The sequence below is a fragment of the Furipterus horrens genome, unplaced genomic scaffold (genome assembly GCF_987537825.1).
Source record: "Furipterus horrens unplaced genomic scaffold, mFurHor1.1.pri manual_scaffold_6, whole genome shotgun sequence".
NCBI classification, from domain to species: Eukaryota; Metazoa; Chordata; class Mammalia; order Chiroptera; family Furipteridae; genus Furipterus; species Furipterus horrens.
Window position 1 is genome coordinate 151,251,338 of NW_028327176.1, and position 26,263 is coordinate 151,277,600.

At 39.4% G+C, this 26,263-nt stretch overlaps 1 protein-coding gene and 1 non-coding gene across 2 annotated transcripts in view; both read left to right on the forward strand.

Annotated features, from left to right (window-relative positions):
• SLC16A10 (solute carrier family 16 member 10) overlaps positions 1–26,263 on the forward strand; it is a 109,389-nt gene that overhangs the window by 26,547 nt on the left and 56,579 nt on the right.
• On the forward strand, positions 6,578–6,705 carry LOC150007617 (small nucleolar RNA SNORA36 family). The gene has a single exon (XR_016512133.1). It is a non-coding gene; the product is annotated as a small nucleolar RNA SNORA36 family (small nucleolar RNA).

Sequence of the window (26,263 nt, forward strand, 5' to 3'; positions counted from 1 at the left end):
TCACGTGGTGTTGTTAATTCTTTCCTGTGCTCAATGTATAAATTAGACTTTATCATAGGTATGAATGTATAGGAAAAAACATGGTATATATAGGATTCAGAACTATCTGTGATTTCAGAGTTATCCACTGGGGGTCTTGGAGCATATCCCCTGTGGATAAGGGGGAACTACTGTATATAGAAACTGAATCCTTTTTTTTAAAGGTTTTATTTATTTATTTTTGGAGAGAGTGGAAGGGAGAGAGAAAGAGGAGAGAAACATCAATGTATGGTTGCCTCTCACGCTCCCCACATGGGGACCCGGCCCACAACCTAGGCATGTGCCCTGACTGGGAATCAAACCAGTGACCCTTTGGTTCCCAGGCTGGTGCTCAATCTGCTGAGCCACACCAACCAGGGCAAAACTGAATCTTTTGAGGACATGAAGGATCATTTCTTTTCTCTGTATGTCTTTTTGATTTTAACATCACCACTGATTTATGGCTACCAAATAAAGAATCCCATAATTCACAGTGAAATCATCTTGCCCTCATAGATAGAACAGGGCCACCGATGATTGAGAGAATAGAAAAAGATCAATAGACTGAAAGAACTTTAGCCTTTGAGGGCCTTGCCGACTAATTAATCCAGGCCCTTCATTCTATAGGTAAGTACCCTTCACTTTATAGGTAAATAAATAAATTTCAGAGACTCAGCAATGAACCTGTGTCTTAGGCCTCCAAATCTAATGCCCTTTCTGTTGTACTGCAAGGAGAGAAGGAGGGAAGGGAGAGCTGAGTCAAATTATTGATGTTTTAGGGGCTGCTTTTTCAGGAAGGACAGAATGTTGGACTTGATGTCACTATCATCCTAAGTTATAGTTTTTATAAAGACTACCATCCCAAAACAAAAATGGGTAAAAGACATGAACAGACAATTCACCAAAGAAGAATGATAATGAACATGAAAAATACATAAAGTAATTAAAGAAGTTAAATATTAAAATCAATGCATATTGCTACCTGAAGGTAAAAAGGTAAAACATTTACATACAAACTTTGTTGTTCATGCCATTGGCCTAATAGGGCTTCTTATTGACAATCCGCTCTAATTTTAGGAATGTAATTATAATGGGAAAAAATTAATGCAAATGGTACAAGAAAAATACAACCTGCTCAATAAATTTCATGAATGTTGTGGTAGCTTTAAACCTGTTTTTACTCATTCACTCAGCCCTATATGGCACCCACGGGTAAATGATCTCAGGTGCTGTTTGCTGACAAGGAACCACTAAGAAGGGAGCTGTGAAAGGCTCAAGGCTGTTGAGAATAGGCATCAGCACCTAACTTTACTTACCTCTCCTCACCCACACAACCAGAGAAGCAGCTTGAGAACTGACTAAGGAAACAGGGCCTGGGGAAGACAAAGCCACAAATGAGAATAATCCAAACAGAAATGGGACCAAAGGCAAACAGTTACTGGAGGGTGTCATGCTGAAAAAGACAGGGGTTGGACTTTGCTATGACTCTAATGCCAAGTGCGGTTCAGTGAAGCCAAGATTAAGGGGACTGAGTGGGTAATCTGTCCTTGGCAAACATCTTTTGCTTTAACTAGCAATGTTATAATTAATTTTATACATACAAATTATTAACATATGTTGATAAATTTGTAGATACTCTTCCTAAAGGTGAAAATTCTGAGTCAAAGGGTATGTGGTTTTTTCAAATTTTTTAAAACCTTTTTATTTAGAAATAAAGTTGCGAGAGTGAGAATAGTACAGAGAATACCTGTAAATCCTTCCTTTCCTCTTGTTAACATTTTACTCCATTTGTTTTATCTTTTCTGCTTGCTCTCTTGTGTGTTTGTAGGTATACATTTACACACATATATTTGAGAAAAAATTTTTGAATATTTAAAATAAATAAATTGTTGAATATATTCTGGCCCTTTTCCCCTAAATGCATGTGTGTTTCCTGGAAGTAGTACATTCTTTTTTAGAACACAATAAATTATGAACTCCAATAAATTGGACATGGCTACATTTCTCTAATATATTCAATCCATATTCCAGTTTTCTCATTTGATCTAATAATGTCCTTTTTGGTCTGTATTACCAGATTTTCTCCATAGAGTTGGTACCACTTTACATTTCCATGAGAATGCATAATTTACCTTCAACTTCACCAACACAGTTATGCTAACACTTTTTGACAATTCTTTAAAGAAAGAACCATAACTAGCCTTTCTCTCTTATTATAGGTAAGGTGGAAGATGTTCTCTTGTATAAAGAGTTACTTATGTGTACTTTTTGTAAACTGCCTGTTTTATCCTTTGTCTATTTTTCTGCTGGAATGTTAGTTTTTTACAGATGGATTTGTAATGATTACTAATTTATTGTGAAACTCAGCTATTTTTCAGTAATAGGAGTTGCAAATACTTTTCCCAGTGTGTCATTTGCTTCTTGTCCTTGTTTATGGTGTTTATTGTTGTTGTTGCTGTTCGTTTGCATTTGGGACATTTTAAAATCATAATGTACTGGCAGGCAGGATGACTTGTGAATATTTTGTATTATATTTAGATTTTATAATCAAATCCATAAATATTCTTAGGATATCAGTAGAGCACTATAAGAAAGTAAGAAGCAGGTTTTCACCTCTTGGTATAAAGGGATGAGTAAAACAAATAAAATGTAATGAATTTATTTTGGACTTAAATAATTGCTGCTATCCCCTTTGTGCCAGGGCTCTGTAAGAAAAAAACAGCAGAACAGTTATGATGAATATATATAATGTTGTCTGAAATTCAATCATATCCAGGCCCTACCTAGGACTGGGAGTTTTGAAAACTGAATAACACCACAGTAAAACACTGTAATCTTATTGGTTTGGAAACCATGGTATTGGTAGCATTCCTGGTGTTTACTTTTATTATTTTGGATGTCTTTCCTCAATATACAAACTCATAATTTTTGTGATAAAGAAATTTCTTTTAAAGTTGATTAGGTGTTAGGAAGTTAGTTTAAACCATTAAGTAGTGTTAATTGTAGAAATTAACTTAAAATATTTAGAAGTCCAAAAAAAAATATTGTGCTCATGACTGTAAGGCCTGTATCTATTTTCATAAAAGCTGATTTGCACATATCTTCACATTGCTGAATCCCACTGATATTCAGAGAAAAACACTGATGTTCCAACTTCCCTAATTTGGGTTTCATGAAGTATTTTTTTCTGCTTCTTGTTTTTCTGCATGTAATTCTTTCTCAGATTCTTGGAAAAATAATCAAGACATTTCCTCTGGGTCTACTTACAATTATATCGGCATATACCCAGAGTGAAATGTGCTCATCAACATTGTTTTCAAATTTATATAAAAACACAAAAAATGGGCCTCCAAATCAGAGGTTAAGAGTTGATAAATGGCAGTTTTCCTACATGTTACTGTTTTACATATTTAACTTAGTTTATGGAATAATTTAGAGCTAGGTAATTTTGGTAGCCTTTGCATTTTCAAAATATGCTTTTCTATAGTTAACAGTGTCTACACAATATACGTTTTATACCTTAAATTGAAGTAAAGTAAAATGTCATTTAGAATTTGTTATTATGTACACATCTGAAATGACTGAAAAAGAAAAAAAAGAAGTCAGACATAATGATTTGGGATTTGTATTGTATTGGGTTGGCCAAAAAGTCCATATCGTTTTTTTCTGTAAAATAAAAGAACATATTTTTTATTTTGACCAGTAACTGGATTGATTTGGATATTTTGAGTATGTCGGCTGTCTCCCGCGTGGTATAACGTTGATTGTCCTCAGTCAGTGCTCCGATTTGAGTGCTATCAACCTCAACTGGTCTATGTCCAGCAAGAAAACTCCAGCCCGAAACGTGGCAAACCACTTTTAACGCACTCGATCAGTCACAGCACCTTCTTGATACACTGGACAAATCTTTTTTTTACACTTCAGTTGTGTTTTTACCTTTCTTGAAATAATAAAGCACAAGATGCCAAAAACAGTGCTTGTTTTTTTCCATCTTCAATATTAAAATGGCTACACAAAAATTAGCCAATTTTGGTGTCTTTTTTTTTTTTAATGCACACTGATACATCACAACACAATCTAACTAAACAGTTTCAAATGAAGTTAAAGACAGCTAAGCGCTACTAGAACTATATTATGGAAAAGAACAAATGAACTTTTTGGCCAACCCAATACATTACTAGATGTATCAGACAATAAAATTGCCCTTTCAAATTGCTATAAACACTTTGAAACACTCTTAGTTTCTTTAGTTATCTTGCCATGAACTGGCCATAAATAGATCACATAGGCCATTTAAGCACTGGTCTTGATGAGTTTAATTTGTGGTCAGCCAGTAAGTACTATAGATTATTTGACAGCCTTAAAAAAAAAAAAAAAAAAAAAGATATACATTATGTCATAGTATTGATTATTTGTATTTGAACAAGATATTAGGATTATTTCAATCTCTGTAGAGTGGTCAATGTGAGATTTAAATAAATAATTTATTTGATAGTATTTATCTTAGGGTGTCAGGGTAACTTATTCTTCAGAACTTCTGGTATAAAGTGAACTACTCTGAAAGAAAGCTTATTTTGTGGGGAATTATTTTAAAAATTTGTGTATGTGGAACTGAGGCAAGTAAGAATTTTATTTCTCTTATGGAAAAAATACAGTGTTTTGTCATATTTCTGTTTATTATTTGTTCATTTAAAGTGTTTTTGGAGTGTTTATTGCCACGTGATCTTAAAATGTACCATACAACTAGCTTCTTAAAATTCCAGTTTAAATAAGCCACGTGTCAAATAATGTAACCTGTGAAATACAGTGGCACACATACTTCCCATCCCCCATTGGAGAAGGTGAGGCACCCTGGTTCCCCTGTAGGCCTGGATTAGTTTAGTTCCGTGGCAACCAGCATTATCAAGATTTCACTGTATGTGGACAGAGAAGGAAAACTCTGATTCCAAAAAACCTCCGCTGCCTTGCGGCATACCTCTTCAGGGGAAAGGCTAAGGGAGTAAACCCCGACAGAAAATCCGGAGCCGGAGTCCCTAAGGCGGTTTGACGTTGTAGTCAACACCGGCAACTCCTGCGGCGCACCTGAAGCCAAGCTGTATTGACTCCGTCTTTCCCTTGGACCCTTCAGCTGCGAAGAGAGGGGGGGTCTGCTGCATGGGCAACAGCAGACCCTCCATATCACCCTGCCCAGGCTCTGTAGCTTCAGCTTCACTGGAGAGGACACTCCAGCGTCATCGCAAGATGTCGATTCAACACGGGAGGAGACAGATACCGTGTCACTCCCGAGTCGGACTGCACAGCCATTCTCGGCGGTGCAGATAGACTCTTAAGAAGCTACACCATCGTCTCTCGAGACGGACGGCTGCCGACGACTGTATGTGGAGGAACATAATTTTTAGAGAAACTGCATTATTCTTCTATTTCCATTTATAGCAACTTTGTGGAAAGCTACAGACTAACCCCTTTTCTTTTGATTTATTGTTATAGCAGAGAATCAAGGAGGGCCCACTTCTCATGCAGTCATGCAGGGCTCTGTGCTCAGAAGGGTCTCTGCTGTCAGAATCTTGAAATGTTTAATGATTTAATATTTGATCTTGTTGCGTATATAAAGTCTAATGCAGTGGTTCTCAACCTTCCTAATGCCGCGACCCTTTAATACAGTTCCTCATGTTGTGGTGACCCCCAACCATAACTAAAACATAGTGATTAATCACAAAAACAATATGTAATTATATATGTGTTTTCCGATGGTCTTAGACGACCCTGTGAAAGGGTCGTTCGACCCCCAAAGGGGTCGCCAACCCACAGGTTGAGAACCGCTGGTCTAATGGGACAATGGAGCCTGTGCTCAGGGTTTGGGGTCTTGCCTGTGTGCAGTTCTGCCTCTCCCCTTGCCCAGGCCCTGCCTACATCCCTTCACCAGAGGGGGTGCCTGGGTCCTGTTGAGGAGGAGGATGCCCATGTTGCTGACACCCTTCATCTCCTGCTGGGACCTAGGAGGTTTAGAGAGGGTTGGGGTCAGGTGCCTGTGTCTTGGCAATGGTGTGGGGAGTAGTGGTGGAGGCCAGCTTCATTCCAGTCCCGTAGCTTGCTGGCATGTAGGTCAGCCCCTAGCTCACCCCTAATCTGGGTACCTAGTATGTCCAGGTATGGCATTTTAAAGACCCTTGGGCATCCCTTATATACTATGGATTGCTGTGCCTGGCCAATGCGCAGAAGAGATCCCTGGCTCTACTTCCCTATGGTCTTGATCTAGTGGGTAGTTGCAAGGAAAACCTGGCAGCCTCAGGCCTGAGCATATACTTGCAGCAGAACCCCCCACCCAGCCCCACCCACTGCTCCTGTGAGAATCTGCGTTTTTCCCATGAGTATCCTTGTTGGCGACATGCAGGGGGATACCCTTTGTTCCTCCTAGTCTTCTTAAGTCTGGCCTGGATTTGTCTCCTCTGGCTGGCTTGAGGTGCCTCTGGAATGAGCTATGAAATACAAGTTTCATAACCTAGGCGATTTTGCATATGAGTTAAATCTTCTTATATTTGCATTTAAAACTGGCATTGCATTCCGAAGTGTTGAGTTGAGCAGCTTCCCTGTTCTGTTCATTAAACTTTCGGACATTGAAACACAGACTTAGGAGAGATGATTGGAAAGAAATCATAGCGCTGTTCATTTACCTCCCAGCCTACAAAAATGAAAATAAAGAAAATAAAACAAAACAAAACTGGTACTGCATAGCATAATGGTAATAGTAAAGTTCGTACTAATAATTAAACTTTTTTTTTTTTTACTGTGACTGCACAGTGTTAGTGGCCTCTGTGTTGATTATTTCAAATTGAAAAATGAGCTCTCTTTATAGTTGAATCAAACAAGCATGGAGAAATGGGATGTGTAATAAAGCAGACCTGTGAAGCTTTTTGGTCAGAAGAGTAATCCCACTGAATATGATATTTCCACTTTAAATGGTACATTCTGCTACCACACATCTTTACTCTACTGAGCATGTAATACCAGGAGTAATTTCTTCTCCAAGCTGAGTTTTTACCTGCCCCTCTGTTCGTTAGCTTCCTGGTGTCTGGCTTTTTGACCGTGGCTTGCCCTTATTGTTGCTTGTGAGTCCTCCAGCTTTGATAGCTGTGGCCTTTCATTCATTCCCCTCATTGAGCCTCTGTATCTTACTCTTGGGTGTTCTGAACCTGGACCTGACTCTGCCCCTTGGCTTGAGTCTAGTCCATGTCTCAACATTCCCTAGAAACCCACCTCAGCTGCCTGGACAAAGAAGGCAATGATTTGGGTTGTAAAGGTGGAAGCCAATCTACTGACTCTCAGAAAGGAGCACAGATTCTGGCTGGACTCTGGTCATTGATTTTCCAGGTAAGAGAAACTTGAATGCTTGCTGGACTGCCCACCAGTGAGAACTCCTTTCTCCACAGTGGGTTGGCTGGGGAGGAACCCTGGGCTTTTATCTCTTCAAAGTTCCCAGGGTTCAACTGAGATCCTTCAGCTGCAGCTCTTCATGCAGACTTAGCCCTTGGTTTAGGTAAGGGCCCTCATTACCTGATGCTGATCCAGTCCTCTCACTCAGCACAGCGTCTGTTCCCTGCTTCCCCAGAGAGGACTGGTGGGTTCTGTTGTAGGCTGTTGTGCATGGTTGGAACTCACCCTCAGTTGTTGTCACCCATGTCCTGGGAGAGGAGTGCTGGGCATAATCAGTAGGTACTTATTTTATTTAGTACAAGTTCATCATTACTGAGAATCATTCCATCTGGAAAATAAACATTGCCTCACCAGTTCATGGCATAATAGTTTTACACTTGGCTTTCACTCACATGTTGCATATTAACTTTCCTTCTGAAAAGATCCGCGTGCTTTGGGAGTCCGGTGTGATCTGGATCTTATTACTCCCCACGTATGTTTTTATCATCAGGTGGTTCCGTTGTGCTCAAGACCATTCCTCCCACCTTTCATCATCCTATTGGGCTGATTTCTGCCTGGTTCCACAGTAACTTTGTTTTTGTATTTTTATTTCTTCTCCTTACGTACACTCACTTCCCCTATAAAATATCATTCTCTCCTGAGCAACCGATAATCCCAAGGTAAAGGCCCAGGATGTTTTAATGCTTTCAAGGAAGTCTCTTCAGGTTACAACAGCGTAAAAGAATCCTTTCCCTTTCAGCCTCTTGTTGCTCACTGCATCAATTATTTATTTACTTGTGTAATTCATGTCCATGCTCAGGTATGTGTCAGTGTAGTTTTGAGACTGTGGCCCCCTCTGGAGAAAGAGCTGTGTCTGGTACTTGCCTTCTTCCTCAGGGTCTAATTTAGTGAGGACTAAATCGGGGGGTGGGAGGGGAGGAGACCTCCTGGCTGGAGACCTACTGCTCCCTCAGTTACTTGGTTCACTGTGTGAGCCTCAGAGCCAGGGGGTGACAGTAACTTTGTCTGATTCTGTTGTGTTCCAATAGACTAATAACAGTAAAAGTTCCTAAATATTCTGATGTAGGTCTAAGGGTCAAATAGGAGTCTGAGTCAGGGTCCCTTGTCACAGCTGGTTTCCCTGGGGTGCTTCTTCATACTGACTCTGTGACACTCAGGTGAAGGGGTTCTTCCTCACTAAAGGCCCTCCTGAAGGAGGCACGAAGGCAGAGTAGGCTTTGCATTATGTTAGCATCAGGAAGACCCTGGCTTAAGTCACACCCCTCTCCCCTTTTTTCCTTTTAAAACCTCCAGCAAGTCCCAGAGTTAGGGGTCAGTACTAGATCAGGAGAAGCAGGAAAGTGAGGCAGTCAGGGGTGGGAAAGTTTGAGAGGCCACATTAACAGCCAAACAAGGACTTGAGGTCTTAAAGAAAATTGCTCTTAGGATGCTTTTATCCTAACATATAAGGTGGAGGAGTTCTTGGTTAGCGGTGGGCTGGCTTTTTAGATGCTAATGAAGTAAGTAAACTTTGGGTGATGGAATTGGCCACAGTAATGCAAAGGATCCTATGCTGTCAGCTCTTCTTAAATTATAGCCTTTTATCTGCTTATATGAGCCTAATTATTTGGGGTTGGTTGATGGCTGAGAAATAAGCTTTTGTACTTACAGTTTGAAAAAAACTTTAAAACTTTTTTATTTTCCCCAATAGAGTGCTTTTCCTTCATTGAACCCCTAAAACTTTATTCTAGCTTAGGTTATTGAGTAGTAACAATTTTTAGTGTGATCTTTTGTATGATATAAAAATAAATCTCTGAAAACATGAAGTAGAAAATGTTCTTTATAGGCTTTCTATAGGAAAAACAAACAGTTTATAAACTATCAACTGTTTGTTTTTCCTACCTCTGCTATTTCTTCCATTAATAACTGTCAGAGTTCAAGTTCAGTTTATTGCACAGTATCTGGACATTTTCCTCATTGTTAATTAGTAAGACTTTAAATGATAAGTGCTGGTGGCTAAATGGCACAATTAATTAAAGATAGTCATACTTTAACCTTAGTCCTGCTATACTGGGAGGATGAAATAAAATTAGAAAAATATTTTATTAAAATATCTTAAATTTTATTAATAAAATAGTTTAAACCCTGAATTAGTCTTTATTTTTGTTTCTAAATTCCTCAGTTAGATCTAAATAGATTATGAAATCTGTGGAGACTTATTATAATTCAAAGATGTTCCTGCTTCTATAACTAACCACACTAAAGCTCACATTATCAACCTTAACAACAGTGTTATTAAAATTACAGAGAATTTAATCAGTTCATCTCCAGGGCTAATGGGAGTAGTTTGGGGTCAGTTTTTGTAGAAATGGTAGTATGTTTTTTTAAATGATGTGAAAGACATGGAGTGGTTATCACTTACCTCCCGTGAAATTTCTGGAAAGTCATGTTTTCAAAAAAGGACACATTTACACTAAGATGTTAAGTTTGGACTCATTAAAAAACTACGTGACTTGATGAGTTCACCAAAAAACTACTCTCTCCGGGTCTCATCAAAGTACCCTTGGAATCCCTTTGCCTCTGCTAAGTTTTTCAAGATGGTCTGAAGAAGGGAGTGTAACTTTTTGGATAGTTCTGTGGTTAAATAATTTTTTACAACTCTCTTCAATCCTGAATAGCATTAAAAGTTGGTCTTTATATTGCGTATTTGCTGTTAGAATTGCTTTCAATTGCTATATAAAAAATGTGAAGTCTGTTTACTGCTTTAAACTTTCTGGTGTATTTTTACATAAATGACACCCTTAATCCTAACTTCACCAACATATAGGATGATATTATTATCCTTGTCACTGTACAGATGAGGAAGCTGAGGCTCGAATTGACTATATGTAACAGGAGGTACCTGGAGAACCTAGGACGCAAACCTGTATCTTTGGACTTCAAGCTCCACGTTCCTTCTGCTCTATATTGAATACTCTGGTATACTGTTTTACATTATAAATTGTTTGCAAAGACAGGCATGGCACTTACTAACTTGAATCAGTAGTGGCTTGTAGAGGACCGCCCTATGTGGTTTCAGAAATTGTAGCTCGGCTGCAAGCTAGACACCCCCGGGATGCCTGTGAGTCTTGACTGGAAGACTGGGAAGGCTAGAGATGGGCATGACCCAAAAGCCCATTCAGGGGGTTCCCGTGGGAATTGGATTTAAAGAATGCCCAGTCTGTTTTGAAGCTTGCTCTGTTTTTCTCATCTTTTAAATTACCAATAGACCCTCTCTAACATTAAATACCTAGAATGTGTATAAAGCTTTGCACCTGATGTCCACATAGTGCCAGATTGTCTAACAGACTGTTACCCAGAATGTTCACTGTGTTTCTTGCATTGTTAACAGTAGTCACTGATTGTTAACAGTAATCCAAGCATTTGGAATTGATTGATGATTTGTGTATCCTGACTCTGTATCTCCTGGATACCCTCCTCAATAAAAGGAGCTTGGATGGCATGATCAGGCTCTTCTCCACTAGAGAGATCAACCGCCTTTCCTCCTCCCAGACAAAATACAGTGTTTGGCTTACTTATTGTCTCTCATCCGCGATCCTGAGACCACTGCTGGACAGTGAGTTTCCACCAAGCCAAGGACGTTTGGGGCGACCCACCTCAGTGGCCTTATTCAGTCACAGGCACACGCATATGTTATTGTTTATGTGTTTATATGTATGTAATACTTGTCATAAATGTCAGAATTATAATCAATAGTGCCTTCTTTTTAGAGTTAAGAATTGCTTATTATTTTAGTGGGAATTATCTTAAAGCCCTAGTGTAAGAGATTTTTAAGACTATCCAAAACAGTGTTGCAGATTGGGTATATTCTCCATTCCTCTCTCTTTCTCTCTCTTGCTCTCTCTCTCGCTCTTTTCCATATGATGAATGAGGACCCCAACGTGCTGGTGTTTAGCTATAAAGGTGAATCTGACTTTACTGGGAGTGTTTTCTTGGTATTTATAGGTCCTGTTTTTGACACTAACCCTTTGGTTAGCTTGTTCCTATACTTCATTCATACTTAGGCGGTTGCTGCCGAAGGGTAGGTGGGTAAAACATGCATTGATTTATGTTGAAATATACTCATATGTAGGAGTGTGACAGTCACACTACTGCCGACAGCTGTGCCAGTTATGAAGTCTGAGATTAAAGAATTTTGCTTACTACATTTCTTTTTTTAAAAAAGATTTTATTTATTTATTTGTAGAGAGAGGGGAAGGGAGTAAGAAAGAGAGGGAAAGAAACATTGATCGGTTGTGTCTTGTACACCCCCAACCAGGGACCTGGCCTGCCACCCGGGCATGTGCCCTGACTGGGAATTGAACCAGGTTCACAGGCTCAATCCACTGAACCACACCAGCCTGGGCTACTGCATTTCTTTTTGACCTAGTTAGATTCATGTTAGGCAATTTGTGACTACTTAAGATATTGTAGTACACTGGCATAACCCTTTATACTTTTTAGTGTTTTACATATTTGCTCCTCACCATAAACCTGTTAAGACTAGTGAAAAGACATGGTTATTATCATATTACAAATGAAGAAATCTGAGGTGGAGTTGGTATAGCACTGTGGTTAAGAATATGAGTTTTTATATTCTTATATATTCTTTTATGAATAAGACCAGAATCCTGGCTCTTCCATTACTACCATAGTGACCTTACAGCAAGTTAATCTCTCTACACCTTGGCATCCCAGTTTGTAAAATGGGGGACTTTGTGAGGTTGTTGGAGAGTTTAAATGAGATAATGAATAGAAAGTCTTTAGAAAGAGTGGACAATCAACGTAGTAGGCAATCAATAAATACTGGGTAGCATTATCATCTCCACAGGTTATTACTTATTTAACTCAACAAAAGTTGAGAGCCCTGTCTGTGTGCTAATCACTGAGACATGATGGTGAACTAGACAGTTAGGGTCCTTACTCTAATAGAATTTACATTTTAGTGGTAGAAATGGTAAATGAGTTGATAAGAATTTCATGTAAATTCTTTGAAGAAAGTAAATGGGGACAGTGTTTGAAAAAGGCACTCTTAGTTTGGGAAGTCCTGTTGGAGAAAGTGGCATTTGATCTCAGACCCAAGTGGCCATCGCCATAAGGAGGTCTGGCAGAACAGCCCTCCAAGAGGAGGGAAACAAAGAGCAGAGGCTGAGAGGCACTACAAGGGTGGCATGGGATGAGAAGACATTGTCTTGTGTGGAGAGGTGGCAGGGCCGGATTGCGTAGGGTCTGTAGGCCTGAGTAAAGAGATTGGGTTTCTCCCAAGTGTGGGGTTTGGAGCAGGGGAGGGATATGTCTGACTTCGGGCAAGCAGTGGGCCAGGTGCTATGAAGGAAACAAAAGTGTGGGTGAAACATTTTCTTCCTGTAGTTTCTAGTTTCGGTGTCATAAAACGAATGCCTGGCATGTTAGCAGGCAGAGCCCTGAAGCGCTTCTGCTGGCTGTTCCTAATGTGATAATGGAGGCTCTTGGTCACACATTCTCCCTGCAGTCATCTCTGAAGTTATCTATTGAGAAATCTGCTTTTCTGACATCTGAAGGGTGTGGAGGGTGGAGGCGGACTGGGGGAAAGGATAAAAAAGCTGTTTCTGAATGCTGGATACAAACTAGAGATGAGGAAGTAGGGGCATGGAGGAAAAAGGCAAGATCCTGCTGTGCACAGAGTGGTTTGAACTATGGCTCTTTTAGGTGGCATAGGTGAGCCTCCATGGGCTGGGTCATGTCTCTCCTAGGTTGGTGAATTCAGGCTGTGCAATCCCAGATGCTGCCACCTTGGCTTTGTAGTCTGAGACTATTTATTGGCAGATTTCCTCATCTATAGAAGGATAAAAGGGGCAGTGATATCTTTCTGTTTTATTCTCCAGACAGGGTTCCAGTCCTTTCTAAGTCTGTTTCTCGTTTCTCTGAATCATCCCATCAGTTCAATGTTAATCAATTAACATTATAATAATAATTATTATAGTAGCTAACACTTATTGAATGCTTACTGAGAGATAGTTACAAACTCTTTTACCTACGTTATTCTACTAATCCTTAAATCTTCTGTGGTAGGTACAATACTACTGTCCTTCCCATTTTAGTGATGGGGAAAATGAGGCACTGAGAGGTTAATTGATCTGCTTGTGGTCCCAGAGCAGGTCAGTGAAGCCAGGACTCAAACCCATGCTTAACTCTAAACTAAAGACTGTGTTCATATCTTCATACTCTTATTATACAGTTATTTACTGAAACCAAGCTGTATTGACTCCGTCTTTCCCTTGGACCCTTCAGCTGCGAAGAGAGGGGGGGTCTGCTGCATGGGCAACAGCAGACCCTCCATATCACCCTGCCCAGGCTCTGTAGCTTCAGCTTCACTGGAGAGGACACTCCAGCGTCATCGCAAGATGTCGATTCAACACGGGAGGAGACAGATACCGTGTCACTCCCGAGTCGGACTGCACAACCATTCTCGGCGGTGCAGATGGACTCTTAAGAAGCTACACCATCGTCTCTCGAGATTGACGGCTGCCGCCGCCGACGATTTATGGACTGATAGAAGGAGGGTGGTGGTGCTCTTCTGTTGGGGTATGTAGACTAGCTAATCAGGACAATACCAGCTACTTTTAGAAGAAATACAGAATTCATAGCACCATGCTATAAGCCTTTCTGTTCTGAAGCGTTGTACCTGTATACCATTAAGTGAAATGCAGTAAGGGTATTTCTTGAGGAGAGAACAGAGATGTATTGTCCTTTATAGAAAGGGGTTTACCAGTGACAGATTGTGATTATTACCTCTTTGGTGGTTTTCTATTGTAAAACAATATAGTATTATTATTAATAATAGAAGTTTGCAAGTCAAGAAAGACTTTACCCCCAAATTAACTTTTTATTTTTCACATCACTTGCAGTTCTTATGTTTGTGTATAATTTGTACATACTTATAGTATCTGTTAATTTTTCACTTAACAATAAGCGATAACAGGCTTTAGAGTTAAGCTGTAAATCTATCCAGTGAAAAGGAAAAGACTGGAACGTGAAAGGGCTACAAGGCATTCATAATTGATTGGGGTGATGTCTACTAGTCAGCCACGTCAGTTTTGGAGCTGGCCTTGGAAGGAGCAGCTGTGTTTTTGGACCTTGGAAAGACTTCATCTTTCCATGTAGCCTGTCACGCTTCCAAGGTAGTCAGGGGAAGTGGAAAAATACAGTGATTTGAAACTGATGTGAAACTAACAAGCTGCTTGAGTTCAGTGTTGCAGAAGAGGAAAAACATTCCCTATCTGATATGGTACTTTAATTGAGGGTAAAGCTTTAGTGAATAGGCAGTGCATCATTGTTTGTCAGAATTATCAACGGTTTGCTCTTTTCAGTGGCTTTAATCGTTATCTATTGGTTATAAAAGCACTTTTATCAGACTGGAAGAACAAATGCTATTTTAGTGATAAAGATGTTATTCTGTATTTAAGTTGAGTTCAGTTCAAAGTGGTTTTAAGTTTCAGATTTGTGTACCTACAGACTAGCCACTGTCATTATAAGCCCTCCATGATCTACTCTGAACACACCAGCAACACCGGCAAGGTGGAATTGCATATTCAGGATCTTTGCTGATTGCTCTCCCATCCAAATTGCCCTTTTCTCTTGTGCTTCTGAATGTGACAAGAGGTAATTTGAGTGAAAGGCAATGGCGCAAAGTAGAAATCCTGTTAAACCAGTTCGGGGATGGCCTGAGACAATTGACAGAGACACTTGCTTCTTTTCTACTTTATAAAATACTAAAATCCAATGTAATTTTTTTTTGAGGGGGGGCACACAAATGATCTGATTGAGGTCATCTTACACAGCCAATCCCTGGGAACATAATTTAGACAGATTAGAATTCCAAAATCAGGTTTTATATTAAGTAAGTTTAGGCCATTATGCCTTAAATCAAGGATGCCTACGCTGCAGTTTTGAACTGGGATATTTAATTATGAGACACATCATTATATCAGAATATGTAGTTTGCTTTAAAATACTTGCTGGTGTGTGCTCTAAAACTTTCCCCCCTTACTTTTGTCATAACAGAAATGTGAGACAGATGTTGGTCCTGGACGATATATATAGGCCGAGGGGCGGGTGCGGTGGGTGGCTGGGGGATGTGGGGGAGTCAGCACATTGATATTTCCTGGAGAGCATACCTTCCTGTTAGGCTCACATAAAGGCTTTCTTCTTTGCTATGGAAACTTGTTTTTTTTTGTGTGTGTGACAGTCTTCAGTGAACCATTCACTGACATGTGGCCATTTCTTTTGTGTTTACATGTAAATAGTACCCAGAAAGAAGCATCTTTCCCCAAGCCATTGTTTTGGGGCACTCCAGTTGAATAGCTGCTGGGTTGCTCCGGACATCCTGGTGCGTGTGTAGAGCTGCCTTGCTGCCTGGCAAACATTACATCTGCCCTCAGGGAGGCTGCAGCCTTGCCAGGCAGAAAGGCTGCTCACGTTTGCTGCTGCTGTTTGCCAGGGACCTCCGTTTCTGGGAATGCACCTCCTTCCTGCTTCCCTCTCTGGGCCCCAAACTTGGGTTCCATGCCCACCTGCCCATCTCTGCTCTGATGGGATGCACTAGGATGCTAGAGTAGCTTTCTCTCACAAGGATAACCTGTTTTTTTAATAGGCAGCAATGTATAGTAGTTAGTAACAGCATGATTTAAACTGCCTGTGTTTGAGTCCTTGGCTGGATTACTTATTAGCTGTGTAATCTTGGGCAAGTTACTTAATCTCTTTGCTTCCTCAGGTAAAAAGGGGATACTAATAATTCCCTCCTTATTGGGTTGTTATGAGAATTAAATGAGTTAATGTTTATAAAACACTCAGAACTAAATCTGGCATATGGTAAATATTATGTAAGCATAAAGTAAAACAAAGGCTTTTTCTAGTTATAAAATTAATACACTAGCCCTGGCTGGTGTGTCTCAGTGGACTGAGCACCATCCTGGAACCAAAAGGTCGCTGGTTCGATTCCCGATCAGGGCACATGCCTGGGTTGCGGGCCAGGTCCCTAGTTGAGGGTGCGCGAGAGGCAGCTACATGTTGATGTTTCTCTCCTTTTCTCCCTCCCTTCCTCTCTCTCTAAAAATAAATAAGACCTTTTTTTAAAAAAAGGTAATACACTAACATCGTAGAAAACTTAAGATAATTCAGAAAAGTTATATTACTTAGTGATGGCAGGAGTGTTATTTCAGTCAGGGAGGTATGTGATATCAAGAAGCTGAGATTAGAGTCTGGTCTTTGAACCCCTAGTCTGGTTGTCTTATTCATCAAGATGGTTTGCTAGTCTTTCCAGATCCCAGATCTTCCTTCCACTGTTAATAAATCAGTGAATTTGGTATATTTGATGCGGGAATTCAGTGAGCTGGCCTTCAGCTAGCACTCTACCAACTTGCTCTGTGGCCTTTTGGAGAATTACTTAATCTTTTTGAGCCTCAGGTTTCCTACCATTGAAATGGAGTTAGTATTCCCTGACTGGCAGAGTTGCTACAAGGATTAAGTGATATGTATATGGAAAGCCCTTGGCCCTGTGCCTGGTGGCCGGGTGCTGTTTGGATGTTCTTTTCCCTTGGATCCTTCCCAGCTCTTCTAACAGTGCTGGAGTTGATGTACACAGGTCTCCGGTTGCCTCAGGGAAGAAAGATTCTGGAGAGTTGTATGGCTTGACTCAAATCCTCCAAACGCTGGATTCATATATAAACAAAGTGAGCATATTGACTCCATCTCGTCCATATTTTATACCAAGTTTAGTTGAAAGATTTATAGTTCTCATCACAGTTACATATCGTGGCCCTCTGACATGCTTTTTCCTTTTACTGGGAAATGTAACCTATGTACAGAGAGTGCAAAAACATACCTGTATGGTTTGAAGGATAATTATGAACACCTTTATGAAGAAACAGAACATTGCCATCCCATCCTGCTTTTAAAGCACAAATAGAGTTCTACATATCTTACTTCTAACCAATGTTAAAATATGCTCTTATCTTCCCAAATAAACCTTCATAACAACAAATTAGGAAATAAAGTTATGGTTTTTAAAAAAACTGAAAATTAGCAAAGTATTGAAGGTGATTAAAGTATTTTTTTACATTTCTTAGTATTCTTTTGGTAGGCTATGATGTTTGAATGAGTAATAAAGTAAAATGAAGATATATTCTTAAATTACTTTGAAATTCTATAAAATTATTTACTTTATTTCAGGAAAATCACTAATTATTATAATCCAGATATTTTGGTGTATTAGCAACATGATCTAGTCACAGTAATGATTTAAAGATTAAAAAATAATTTCATGGGTAGCTCAGTTGGTTAGAGTGTTGGCCCCATGCACTAAGGTTGCTGATTTGATCCCTGGCCAGGGCACATACAAGAACCAACCAATAAATATATAAATAAGTGGAAAAACAAATCAATCTCTCTCTAAAAAAAAATCAGTAAAAAATAATGTAATTGTATTTGAACCACAATATTTGAATAATTTCAACAAAGATGTAAAATAAAACAAAATATATATTGTAGGTTCCATTTATATAAGTCTAGAAGATACAAGCCAATCTGTAGTGACAGAAGGAACTACAAAGAGGCGAGAGGAAAACTTGGGAGTGATTGAAATCCTCAGTACCTTTATTGTCGCTGTGGTTGCAGAAATGTATATACATGTCAGGTCATCAGATCTTCTCACTCAGTACTTTATGTGCAATTTTAGCTTAATAATTATGTCTGTAAAATTAAAAAAGAAATGAAAATTTTGTTTTTAAGATGTTATTTTTTTCTGAATACTAAAAATTATTAAGATAGAAAAGCAAGTCAAAACAGTTCAATAGGGGAAAGAATAGTTTTTTTAACAAATGGTGTTGGGCCAACTTTATAACCACATACATGAAGAAGAATTAAGTTGCATGCTTATTTTACACCAAGTACAAAAATTAATTCAAAATGAACCAAAGACCTAACTATAAGAGCTAAAACTATAAAACTTTCAGAATAAAACATAGGTATATATCTTAATGACCTTGGATCAGGCAGTGTCTTTTTAGATATCATATCAAATGCATAAGCAACCAAAAAAAAAAAATAGATAAGTAGAGCTTCATCAAAATTAAAAACTTTGTGCTTCAAAGGACACCATCAAGAAAGTGAAAAGAGAACCTACAGAATGGGAGAAGATTTTATGCAAATCAGATATCTTAAATGACTAATATCCAGAATAGATACAGAACAACTCAACAATAAAAGGGCAAGTAACACAATTCTAAAATGGGCAGAGAATTTTAAAAAATATCTTATTTATTTCCAGAGAGCACAGAAGGGAGAGAGAAAGAGAGGGAGAGAAATATCAATGTGTGGTTGCCTCTCACGCACCCTCAACTGGGGATCTGGCTCACAACCTAGGCATGTGCCCTGACTGGGAATTGAACCAGTAACCCTTTAGTTCTCAGGCCAGCACTCAATCCACTGATCCACACCAGCCACGGCTGGGCAGAGGATTTGAATAGACATTTCTTCCCCCCAAAATAAACAGACGGCCAATGATCATCTGAAGAGGTGCTCAACTATCATTAGTTATTAGGGATATGGAAATAGAAACCACTTACTGCCACTAGGGTGGCTATAATATAAAAGGATGAACAATAACAAATGGTGGCAAGGATGTGGAAAAGTTAGAACCTTCATCCATTACTGGAAGAAATTTAAAATGATACAACCACTTTGGAAAACAATCTGGCAGTTCTCAAAATGTACCATATGACAGTGCTTCTACCCAAGAGAATTGAGAAGATATGTGTACAAAACATTTATAGTAGCATTATTCATACTAACTGAAAAGTGAAAACAACCCTAATGTCCACCAATGAATGAATGGATAAACAACTGGTGGTACTCTGATAAAGTAGAATATTACTCAGCCACAAAAAGGAACAAAGTACTCAAGCTACAACTTGGATGGACTTTGAAAACATTATTCCCTGGACACAAAATGAAGGTATATTATATACTTCCATTTATATAAAATGTCCAATGACAGAAAGTAGAATAGTGGTTGCCAGAGGCTTGGGGGAGGAAGGAACGGGAGTGTTTGCTAATGAGTACAGAGTTCCTTTTTGTTCTGTAATTAGATAATGATGATGGTTGCACAACTTTGTGTATATACTAAAAACCACTGACGTGTGTATTTTGAAAGGCCAAATTTTATAGCGTATGGATTATAGCATTAAAATAGTTAGGTGAGAAAATCAAAAGGTAAAATATAGAATATAAATCAAGAATTTTAATTTTTAAATACAAAATATTTGTAGCTGAATTTGATTTATTTTTGAAATTTAATAGTCTTATTAGTTGTATAAAATCAAAACCATTCTAGCATTCAATGTCTATTAATTTCTTGCATAAACAATTAGTGTCATGTTTCACTTACGTTAGATCCACCAACATATGTATGTGCATTTCAGAGTAATGTGAATTGTTTTAATATTGCCAAATGTTTCTCTCCATGTGCAATGGCTGTGACTCTCATGCTAATTGGCAAGTACCACAGAACCATGAATTAGAACAGGAAGAAGAGCAAGAAAATGAATACTCAGCCCTGCTTAGAAGTGAAACTTCATTATGCAACAATCCACTGCAGTCACGCTGTGTTCGTCTGTTTTCTTTTACCTAAGCGCTTCTGCTGCTCCAGTCCTCTGCACACAGGGGCGTGCTCTGTGGTGCCAGTCTTTGAGTTGTGGCAGTGGCACGGCCACAGCTTCATGGCCTCTAGATGAGACCCCCTTTTGTTTTAGGACATACGACAGCAGATGTGTAAATGGGCTTCTCTGAGCCCTGAACAAGAGCAAGTCTCTCCCTGTGTTCAACTCTGAACCTCCACGTGCTCTTGAATAAGATTTGTTATGAGACGGTGTGTCTGTGATCTGCAGGGGTCCCCCTGAGGGTCTCTAAGGGAGCGTTGCTGGTCACGTCACACCCATTCTTTAGGTCTCAGTTGATCACCTGTCTGCTTTTTCACTGTTACCTTTTCAGTAGATGCCTATTGAATTTGATTTTGAGATTAAATAGAATGGCAGGGATAATTTTGATTTGCCTAAGACAAATCTTTTTATTTTCATGCTATGGCAAGAAGATCAAGATTTCTAGAACATAAAAGAACTGAGTAAAAAGTGACAGGTTTTGGTATCATTTCTTTTAAGCTGTTTTTTTTCTCTCAATCATTCATCAACTCAACTTGTCTTAATAAATACACTTTTTAGTGTAAAATCTGATCTAGGTCCAATATCCTCTGTTGGGGAGGAATGTGAGTGAGAGGCCTGGCTTGCCACCCAGCCTGATTATGCAGTTGATGGCTTATCTTGGCCGTATAAATGATCTCTTAATTTTCTGCTATTCAATAGTAAGTAACTCCCTGGCAGAATTAACTTGCAGCTAGGAATGCTGTTTGAGAGCATCTTTGTTTAGTTCGTACTTAGGACAGGGCAAGGAGGCATTTGATTAACAGAGATAGATAGACATCTACCTGGTAGGTTGAAACTTATCTGTGTGGGTTGATGCTTTCTTAGAATATCAGGACTTGTTTGTACAGAACAGTTTTAGGAGGAGGTGTTCCAGTGTGTCTCCAGAGGTTTGCTGTAATCATTCCCAGACGTTGGCTGCTCTTGGTGGGTAGCGTGTAGTGGTTAAAACATGGCCTCCAGACTGCCTGAGTTCCCTTCCTCTACTTGGTGTCCTTGTGGCCTAGGTAAAGTTGTTTAACCACTCTTTGCCTCGGTTTCCTTCTGTGTACAAGGATAATAAGGGTACTTCAGTCAGGGTTGTTTAAGGATTAAACTAGTAATGCATATAAAGCACTTAAACACTGCCTGGCACATGGTAAGCACTTAATAATGTTACTTAGCACAAAACTATAGGAAATGTGTGCAAAGTTCTGAGCTGGGCTACAGAAAGGGTGACAGTTTGAGATTAACTGGAAGTTTTATCTCGGGGTTTTCCTAGACCTATCTAAATTACTTGTTCTCAGTATACCCCTTTGAATGGAATAGATAGCTTTCCTTTGCTTTTGTTGAGAGTGGGGATATTGTAAGCTGTCTGGAATGACCTTTAGCATTCTGACCTCCGTGAGGTATAATATTCCTTTTTACATTTAAAGACAACACATGCTGCTATTGAGTATTAAATAGCAACATAAAGCTTTACGATTTAAAGAATTTTAAAATTATCCATAATCTCACAAAGGACTTTTTTGAAATACTTGTATATTTCCACTTACACTGGGCCTGTTATTTACCTTCCTTGGCAGAACTGATATGCTTGGGAGAGCTGACTCTTCATAGTTGGGTCCCTTCACTAGTTCCCTCTGTGGCAATTACTTTAATCCTGATTTCCCCTTCACATTGCAGATATTCTCATTGTTAAAGGGAGCATAGTTGTCTTTTGTTTTCAAGGACTGGATGCTCTGGCAAGTTAGTCATTGAATTGGGTTTCTAGCTCAGACAAAACTAGCTACAAGCATTAAGACTGTCTTTTTAGTAGCCCCCTCCCCAAATCAGGAGAGGCTGTGTTCTGAGTGGACTTAGGTGACCTGCCTCTATCATTGATCTCTGACCCACAGGTATTTGGATCAGTTTCTCAGGATGTGGGCCAGGCCATTCCACCACCACAACTCTTCCCGTTCCCAATGGCATTGTTCTCAGCTTAGACTGTTTGCTCCTGAGTTGTTTTTATTAAGTTATTTTATCATATTGGTGTTATATGATGTTTTAGGCTTAAAAAAAAACCCTTACCTGAGGATATGTTTATTGCTGAGAGAGAGAGAGAGAGAGAGAGAGAGAGAGAGAGAGAGAGAGAGAGAGAGATCTGAGAGATGCCTTCCGTACGTGCCCTGACCAGGGACCAGATCCACAACCTATGTATATGCCCTGACCAGGAATCAAACCTGTAGCCTTTTGGTGTACAGGCTGATGCACCAACCAACTGAGCCACTGTCCAGGACATTGGTGTCATATGATTTTTAAACAGGGACCTGGGATATGTCCTGATTAATTCTGACAAAGTTGGTATCAATTTTCTTTCTAAAATTAATTTTTATGATTATCCAAGTTCTGTATGTATATAGTATAAAAGTTCAGATTTCTGTAGGACTTATAACAAAAAAGAGCATTCTCCTGCTCCATGCCCCCCTCACCCTGGATGCCCTGCTCCAAAGGCAATACTTTCAACTCTTTTAGCTGCTTCTTCTGGTTATCTTCATATTTCTAAACAAAATGCTTATATGGCTATATTTTGAATTTTAAAAGTTACCTATAGACTTCCTTCAACGGAAGGTGAAGATTTAACTCTTTTATACTGCCCCTTTTCTCTCACTGTAGTGATTAGAATGCGGTCCCCAGACAGCCTGAGTTCCCGTCCTCCACTTGGTGTCCTTGTGGCTCAGGTAAAATTGTTTAACCACACTTTGCCTCAACTTTTGTTTCAGTAACTTCAAACACAGGACAGCACAGTGGCTAAGAGTGAGAGGGCTCTGGGCTCAAATTCCAGCCTCACCACCTATTAGATTTGTGTGATTTTGAGAATTTTTTTTTAATGTTGGTGTCTCAGTTTCCTTAAGAATAACCTACCTCATAAGATTACTGTGGATATTAAATGACTTAATATATATGAAACATCTAGAGTTTCTGACACATAGTGAGTTTTAAATAAATTTCAGCCATCATCATAATCAATATCATTATGATCCATGGCCACCTAATACCTCCCTCTGCATTGAAAGGATGGGGCTGGTATGGCACTTATAGGTGAGCTGGTCTGCTTAAATCTCTCCTGAGGCTCTGTTCTGTAAGCTTATGTCATGGATGATCAGAGAATTTGGACCTCCCAAGGACAGGCCACTACTAAGGGGGAGAGAAGCTCAACGGGGCTGATTGAGCATGCTCAGTTTCTTCTACCAAAGGCACCAAGCAGATAGTCATCTTCCCCAAGTCATTGAGGGGGTGGAGACAGGCATTGAGTTGATTCCACTGGGAAGTCCCTCAATGGGAAACAAGAGGCTGGGGAATGAGGAAGGCTCCCTGTGACAAGTCTCCACTCGCACAGTATTAGGACAGATGTTTTTGTCTTGTGGGTGCATATTTGTGATCTCCACAACCTACCTGCCTACTCACTATGTTGCTTTTTGAAATTGATAACATCCAAACATGCAACTGTGAGGCATGGTCCAGGAAAATTATCAATCTGTGCTAAGTTTATTTGCTCCTTTTTAACCTATTTTGTCCATCATGTGACCTGTAGCAGCGTCCAAAATCAGTAGCTTCTGGCTTGTGTTCCCAAGAACACTAAGTTCAAAATATAGTAATTGAGGAAGTGCCCCACAATATGGAAACTTTTGGAAAATAATTTAACATAAAGCAACTACTTCTTCCCTGAGGTATAATTTTGAAAAAAGAGACTTGTCTTACATTTAGGCATTTTGAGTAAGTTGCTGGTATTTTCAAACAAACTCATCATCCCCTTTCCTCACCTCCCCAGACTCATTCTTTTCCTTTATTCTTAGAATCTGCCTCTGCCCCTCCCTGGCTTTGTCACCGAGCCAGATCTCTAAGAGTCAGCCTTACTGTCAACCCCCTTTATCTTTTCATATCTAATGAATCATAAGTTGTTGATTCCATCACTCTCGTCTCCCTTATCTGTTTCTCTGGATGCCCCCACCCCTTCTGAGTTCAGACCATTGTCATTTGTCAGTTATAGAAGCCTTCCAATTGCCATCTTCCCAATCTCTCCCATGAATAGTCCAGTCTCTGAACTGTTGATGTAATTCCTAGGTTAAAACCCCTGATGACTTCTTAACACGTAAAGGTTAAAGTCTATTTCTTAGAATGACAGACCAGGCTGTGCTGTGATTCTGGCTGCACCTTTAGACAACCTGTAGATGTTAATTTTGTATATGCTTTGCCTTCTGCGTGGAATGTTCCTGCCTCCTCTTTTCCTGATTAAGGCTTGTTCATCCTTCAAGACAGTTTGAGTGTTACCCTGGGGAAAGAGTGTCCAACAGCTCCTTCCCTCCTGCACCTCGGGTGGATGTCCCTCCTGAGCGGTCTCATAATACGCAGTTCACACCGTGGTCAGTTACGACACTGTACAGTGTTCCGTCATTGTCTGTCTGTCTCTCTTGATTATGAGCTTCTTGAGATTAGGTACTTGAGACTCCTATTGCCCAGAGGAGTCTGTGACTTAATATGTATTTATTGCACAAATAAAGCTGTATATCCCCTTCCCTTTTGTATTTGTTTAATTTCCTGGGCTCCATGTGTAAAATGCTATATTTTTTTCCCATTAAATTTGATTTTGTTACTTTCAGTCTTCCCTTTATATGGATTTTGAGTCCTGATTTTGCCAACTACCATACCAACCATTCTTTTTAGTTTTTTGTTTTTTGTCACCCAGTTGAATGGCAGCTCCACGAAGGCAGAGATTTGTGTTTCTTTTGCTCACTGCTATCTCCTCAGCACCTACAACAATAATGGCATATATGTTATATTGTTGAAGGAATGAATAGCATACAAATTGGATGAACAGAACTTATGTTTCCTTTCGGGTCTTGGTTCTAACCTTAGTCACATTTCGTCCAACATTTTTATTAGAGGACTTTTAGAAGAATCATTCATGGTTACATAGGACTTGGTTCTGTGAATCTTGTGGCAGAACAAGGCTGTACTGAGAAATTCAAGGGAAGTCTCAGTGAATCAGTGCTGTTTCATTGGGGGAGAATAAAATACAGAAATGATACCATGCTTGTGCAAGCTAGACCCAAAGAGGACCACACCAAGACACATTGCAATTAAAATGCCAAAGTTTAAAGATAAAGAGAATCTTAAAAGCAGCATGAGAAAAGAAGAGAGTTACCTACAAAGGAGTTCCCATAGACTGTCAGCTGATTCCTCAAAAGAAGCTTTGCAGGCAAGAAGGGACTGGCAAAAGTATTCAAAGTGATGAAAAGCAAGGACCTATGACCAAGATTACTCTATCCAGTAAAGCTATCATTTAGAATTGAAGGACAGATAAAGTGCTTCCCACACAAGGTAACGCTAAAGGAGTTCATCATCACCAAGCCCTTATTATATGAAATGTTAAAGGGATACATTTAAGAAAAAGATAAAAGCTATGAACATTAAAATGACAACAAATTCACAACTATCAACAACTAAATCTAAGAAACAAAAGCAAACAACTAGAACAGAAGCAGAATCATAGGTATGGAGATCATATGGAGGGTTATAGAGGGGAGGGAGAAGAGAAAGAATAGGGGAAAAGGTGAAGAAATTAAGAAGCATAACTGGTAGGTACAAAATAGACAGGGGGAAGTTAAGAATAGTATAGGAAATGGAGAAGGCAAAGAACTTACATTCATGATCCATGTACATGAACTAAGGGTGGGAGGGACTGCTGGAGGGAGGGAGTGTACTGGGCAGAGGGGGGCAAAGGGAAAAAACTGGGACAACTATAACTGCATAATAAATAAAATACACAAACAAATTGGGACAACTATAATAGCATAATCAATAAAATATACTTTAAAAAATTGGCACCAAAAAAATAAAAATATGTTCCTGGACTAAGGGAAGCACATCTCACTATGGACAGAGGAGGCACTTGTTGGGAAAGGCAGAATAGTCTGATGTTACATATCTAACAGCAGTTTCCCCTTCAAGGATTGAATGTCCCCAATTATTCACTTACTTGATACTTTTTGAGTATTCACTATAACATGAAGATAAAAGGGGAAAGAGCATCCAGGGAGGGATGG